A 6,243-nucleotide genomic window follows, 5' to 3' on the forward strand; every position below is an offset into this window, starting at 1 on the left:
CACACACACACATATATATATATATATATATATATATATATATATATATATATATATATATATATATATATATTCATACTATTCGCCATTTCCCGCGTTAGCGAGGTAGCGTTAAGAACAGAGGACTGGGCCTGAGGGAATATCCTCACCTGGCCCCCTTCTCTGTTCCTTCTTTTGGAAAATTAAAAAAAAAAAAAAAAACGAGAGGGGAGGATTTCCAGCCCCCCGCTTCTCCATTTAGTCGCCTTCTACGACACGCGGGGAATACGTGGGAAGTATTTTCTACAAATCTGATGAACTCCCAGACTTCATGACAGAATTCCTGTTAGATAAAACTTTTGAGATAAACTAAACAGCATCTTTAAGTCCGTCAGAGCCACCACTGACTCATACGATTCCTCGCACTCCCTGGAAATGCTGCTGTCTCCCATGGAGAGAGAGAGAGAGAGAGTTCAGGGACTGGTACCTATTCAGAGAAAACGTGTTTACCGCTCTTGCAGAAGCATGAAGAATAACATTTTAGAAGCAAAGGTAATGTCGTGTTTGGAATTACATGAATGCACAACACGCCTGAATTTGTCTAGAAGGTTTGACAGTGTTAAGAAGGTCTTCCCAACGTTAGAATTTAAAGGAGTTATTTTCGAATGTCTGATGGAAAGAAAGGAAAGTAATTAAGGTTAAAGCCTCTATTTACAAACTGTTTTCCGGAATACTATGATATGTATATAGAACTGTCATACGTTTTTGTAAGAGCATTCTTAGTAAAACAAGTCTCACAAATATTCATACATGGTCCTTATACATAGCAACAGTTCCTGTGGTCTTAGATTTAATATCTAAAGACGGTAAGGTTTTATTTCTGGCCCTGATGGTCGAATGCCCCCCCCCCCCAAAAAAAAAAAAAAAAAATCCATCAGCTAACTACCTAAAGAACAAACTTGAAATGAATAGGAAAAATGAAAAGGGATTGGCAGCATTGAATCTCTGACGTTTGGGTGTTGGCGAGCGACACTTCCTTTTCTCTTAACCTTGCGCAGGGGCCATGCTAATCTTCTCTGTATCGTTCCAATTTTAGTATATGTACTGCCGAAGCAAGTACATGAGGTGAGGGTGTCGTAGAGGGAGGGATGTTTCGTGCTGCTGTATTGCCTGCGGTCCGAAATATTTCTACTTTTCATGTTAGATCAGACTCGCTTTCATTTATTGATCACTATACCTTGTCTCTCCAACTATCGTGCATCAGAACCCACCTATGTTTTCATTGCATTAGTTTCCCACCTCATATACGTATCGTTGTAAGTGTTATTACTTTATTATATCCGAAACATGTACCGTCGGCTGGGGTTGGTGGCGCGACCCTGTAATCCGGCGACTCGGAGGCCTGGGCCAACGGATGGCTTGAGGTAAGGAGCACTGCTGCGGGATTCCTCATGTTGAATGGACGTCCGCACTAAGCTCGGCATCAATATGGCCACCCCTAGGGAGCTAAGGGTGGCCAGGTTGTCTAAGGAGGTGTGAACCGGGCCAGGGGGGAAACCCAGCAGCCAAAAGCACCCGTGTCGAGCAGTAGTGGGATCGCGCCTGTGAGTGGGTGGCCCGTAGTAGCCTTGCCAATACAGGCGGACTTGGTCCTTTTGTGATTTTTCAGTCCACTTTAGAAAACATTTTTGCATTCTTCTCTTATCATCTACGAACCTACAAGTTACACGAAATTCTGGAAATGTTTGTGATACAATGTTATATATGAAAGAAAAAACATAATTTCATTATAACACATACAGTGACAACATTTTAGTCGTATTTCTTAAGCACATGAGAACAATTATATTCTCTTGCTAATCTTATTTCTATTTCATTACCATACATGTAGTATAGAAACATACACCTTGAAATATATTTCGACGTATATATATTCACAATTATACACACCAGTATCAACTGCGGTACGCTGCACGAAACATCCCTCCCTCTACGACACCCGTCCCTCATGTACTTGCTTCGGCAGTACATATACTAAAATTGGAACGATACAGAGAAGATTAGCATGGCCCCTGCGCAAGGATGACACGCAAAATCGTGAAGCGTTCCACATTTTGAGCCGCATTTATGACCTTATTTAATATATTGTACCTCGACTCGAATAAGTTGAATGACCGCATCACTGGATGATAAAAAGAATCAAAATACCTGGACATGATCAATGTCCGGGGTTCGCTTCTGCAAAGAAAAACTTTTTTTTTTTTCTTCATTGATTTGGAATTTTTAGGACGTGTTTTTAGCCGTTCCTGTGCCATAAGATTCATAGTTTAAAATACATATATAAAGCACAGTTTTTATGTGACAGTAAAACAAAAGAATAACTGGATGAGAATGAAAAGATTGGTTGCAGTGTTGTTGAACCACTTTAAAAAAACATCAGGAAATCATTACAAATAGTTTGTAGTTTGTAACATTTATGTTGTTTATAGGTCGATAGCTTTTGTTATCTGTTGTCGAAAGTTTTTTTTTTTACCTGCAGTCGATAGTTTTTGGTACTCGCTTACTACTTTTTGCTATATGTTCCCTCTTTCCATCACGCTAAACTGTGAGCCAAGAGGAACATCCCCGTCTTCTCTGAAGGCTTACCGACCTGTAGGCCTCCTTCACCAGGGTGGACGGATGTAGTTGTTAAATTGGAAGCGCCGTTGTGACTGTGAGTAAAATGCATTGTAGAGATTACAGATGAAGCTTTACTGAGAAGACTCTGCCATGAATTTAGAGTCATCGAGCTCCATAGCTGATACTGAGCTCATGAAACATGCTGGAAATAGAGTATAAGGTGCTTTCTATAGATGGATCAGGCCTTATAGGTAAGTATAATCAATTGACAAATTATTCGATGTTATTTTACTTGAGCGGACTTGGTAGTCCTTTTCCTCCATACTTCTGTATCTGAATATAGAAATCTACCATCACTCTAAACTTCAGACGTTGAAATATGTAAACATTATAGTGGTCTTCTGTTGTGAGTTGTATGGCTGTTTGCTGTCTCGTCTGCTTGTTGATATCCGGCACTATGTCGGCATTCCGTTTTCTTGAGGGTTACTTGTATGTAACTATTACATTACTGTCCCAAACATTAAGATAAGTCTTGAGTGTTAAAGGTTTCTATAGATTCTCTTGATACTTCTGTTGACAAGTACATTACACCTACTTTTACATAAACAAAATTAGTTTCCCAAATACACTGCTCTCTTTTTATTCAGTATTTTTCATGATAAAGGAAAGATATGTGATATTCATGTTGAAGTTGAGATGTATGTTTTACAAGATACACATACTAACAAATTGGTCCACCGCAGGTATTTCTGTTATCACACCGAATGGCATAATGCACCTGGAACATAAGCTGGCACTTCGCGAAGTTATATAGTTTCGATGGAGAACTAAAATACAATTCCATCTTCAGTGCTATATACCGTGGCATCGAAAGTTATTTGTTATTTAACCGCGACACCCGGCTACGCAAACATTCCGTGTTCGTAAGCCGTTATGGCTATCATATATAGCATTGTATTGCATGTCTTAAGTATATTTTGCAAGCCCATATGAATAAACTGCCACATATCTGTATACTTGTACTGTCTTCCCTTGAATATGCGATAAAGTACACCTGTCAGAAACTGATTAAGATGACAATTGGCTATTTGATCTTTAATTTTATATCTGAAACGGTTACCATCGGCTGGGGTTGGTGGCGCGACCCTGTAATCCGGCGACTCGGAGGCCTGGGCCAACGGATGGCTTGAGGTAAGGAGCACTGCTGCGGGATTCCTCATGTTGAATGGACGTCCGCACTAAGCTCGGCATCAATATGGCCACCACTAGGGAGCTAAGGGTGGCCAGGTTGTCTAAGGAGGTGTGAACCGGGCCAGGGGGGAAACCCAGCAGCCAAAAGCACCCGTGTCGAGCAGTAGTGGGATCGCGCCCGTGAGTGGGTGGCCCGTAGTAGCCTTGCCAACACAGGCGGACTTGGTCCTTTTCAGTTTCAAAATGGCACCTTAGAAATGAACACGATCATGATTTTATATTTACTGTAAGTTTGAATTTAAACGTAATACGCTGGAAATGAACAAAACTCAAGAACAAACTTTCTTAATTCTCTTTTCTCTGGATTAATGTTACATGTATCATATCCAAGAACACGAATGTGATTTATTCGTTAGGTAATATAACTATGACTTGCTACAATCAGCGTCATAAAGTTTGATTAGAAAGTTTTTATTTTCGACGGTATGTCCGTTGATTTTGACTTCATTCACCCTATATCTTTCTTTAATACCTACATATTTCTAACTGGAGATTTTTCACATAGCAGTTAGGGCAATGGAGTGAAATATTTTACATGTATGTTATTCGTTAATGAAGTTTTCACAATAGATTGTGCTCTGAAAACCCAAGTCATCTCTCACACTGGAATTTCTTCAAGAATCAGAAGAGACTTAACGTACGAAATTTGGAATCAATTCTTCAGGAAATGATGCCATCCAAACACTATAGTGTAACGTTCCACCTTCATTATCTGGTTCTCGCGAGATCTGTGAGAAGTAAAGCACTTGTACTGTTCCAAATGTTTCCATGACGCCCTGGCTCCAGAAGGGCACGTCCCACGTCTGGAATAGAGAGAGGAGTGCCATGCTGTGTTACCTGCTGTTCATACTTCTAAAAGATCTTTACTAGAATATATCAGGTCCAAGCTGTTGGTCTGAACCAAAGGAAGAAGGTATCCAATTTTCGGAAACAGAACTGTAATTTGAGAGTCATTTTCTAAGGAAGTGTATGATCCTTTCAGGCCCAATGATTATTGTCCTTAGAAATTACGTTGTGACTTTTGCAAGAGTAGAGAATTGATGTTTACTCGATAACTCTATCCTTTTCGAGTCCCTTTTCAAAATGAAATACTCAACTATGTACCTTGTGATTGAACCATGAAATATGTTAAGCTGGAACACGAGAAGCTGTTTACCTTTCGTTCTGGTACTTGGGTTCTGTTTCAACTGATATATGTACCACTATTCATGTATTGAGTCAACCATTGATTCAACTTACCATAAAAAATAGGGAGTCGTTCTAGATTTGAAGAAAAGATTATATAGCTTTATGCAGACGAGAGAAACAGTGGCAATGTCTTCATTCTATGCTGGAGTCCTGAACATCTAAGAATATTCTTGACCAGTCAGTTCCACCGTGATGTGGGAAGTGTATCAGTAAAGTCCTACACTGTGTCACTTGTCTTGTTGGTGGCAGTGTTTTCTTTTTTCATTCTAGAGAAGAAATTGCTCAAAATTACGTCACTGAAGTTAGGAGAGCAAGTTAACTATCATGTTTGAGACATGAACCATCGGCTGGGGTTGGTGGCGCGACCCTGTAATCCGGCGACTCGGAGGCCTGGGCCAACGGATGGCTTGAGGTAAGGAGCACTGCTGCGGGATTCCTCATGTTGAATGGACGTCCGCACTAAGCTCGGCATCAATATGGCCACCACTAGGGAGCTAAGGGTGGCCAGGTTGTCTAAGGAGGTGTGAACCGGGCCAGGGGGGAAACCCAGCAGCCAAAAGCACCCGTGTCGAGCAGTAGTGGGATCGCGCCCGTGAGTGGGTGGCCCGTAGCAGCCTTGCCAACACAGGCGGACTTGGTCCTTTTGAGTTTCAAAATGGCACCTTAGAAATGAACAAGATCATGATTTTATGTTTATTGTAAGTTTAGATTTAAACGTAATACACTGGAAATGAACAAAACTCAAGAACAAACTTTCTTAATTCTCTTTTCTCTGGATTAATGTTACATGTATCATATCCAAGAACACGAAGGTGATTTATTCGTAAGGTAATATAACTATGACTTGCTACAATCAGCGTCATAAAGTTTGATTAGAAATAGTTTTTATTTTCGACGGTAATCAGTTAGGGCAATGGAGTGAAATATTTTACATGTATGTTATTCGTTAATGAAGTTATTCACAATAGATTTTGCTTTGAAAACCCCGGTCATCTCTCACACTGGAATTTCTTCAAGAATCAGAAGAGACTTAACGTACGAAATTTGGAATCTATTCTTCAGAAAATGGTGCCAGCCAAACACTCTAGCGTAACGTTCCACCTTCATTATCTGGTTCTCGCGAAATTTGTGAGAAGTAAAGCACTTGTACTGTTCCAAATGTTTCCATGACGCCCTGGCTCCAGAAGGGCACGTCCCACGTCTGGA

General features: G+C 40.4%; 1 non-coding gene and 1 pseudogene across 1 annotated transcript; one reads left to right on the forward strand and one right to left on the reverse strand.

Annotated features, from left to right (window-relative positions):
- Positions 1–1,027: 1,027 nt before the first annotated feature.
- On the reverse strand, positions 1,028–1,099 carry LOC139759184 (U6 spliceosomal RNA; annotated as a pseudogene).
- Positions 1,100–1,989: 890 nt separating this feature from the next.
- LOC139759165 (U6 spliceosomal RNA) lies at positions 1,990–2,096 on the forward strand. The gene has a single exon (XR_011715006.1). It is a non-coding gene; the product is annotated as a U6 spliceosomal RNA (small nuclear RNA).
- Positions 2,097–6,243: the final 4,147 nt, after the last annotated feature.

Source organism: Panulirus ornatus, chromosome 2, assembly GCF_036320965.1.
Source record: "Panulirus ornatus isolate Po-2019 chromosome 2, ASM3632096v1, whole genome shotgun sequence".
NCBI lineage: Eukaryota > Metazoa > Arthropoda > Malacostraca > Decapoda > Palinuridae > Panulirus > Panulirus ornatus.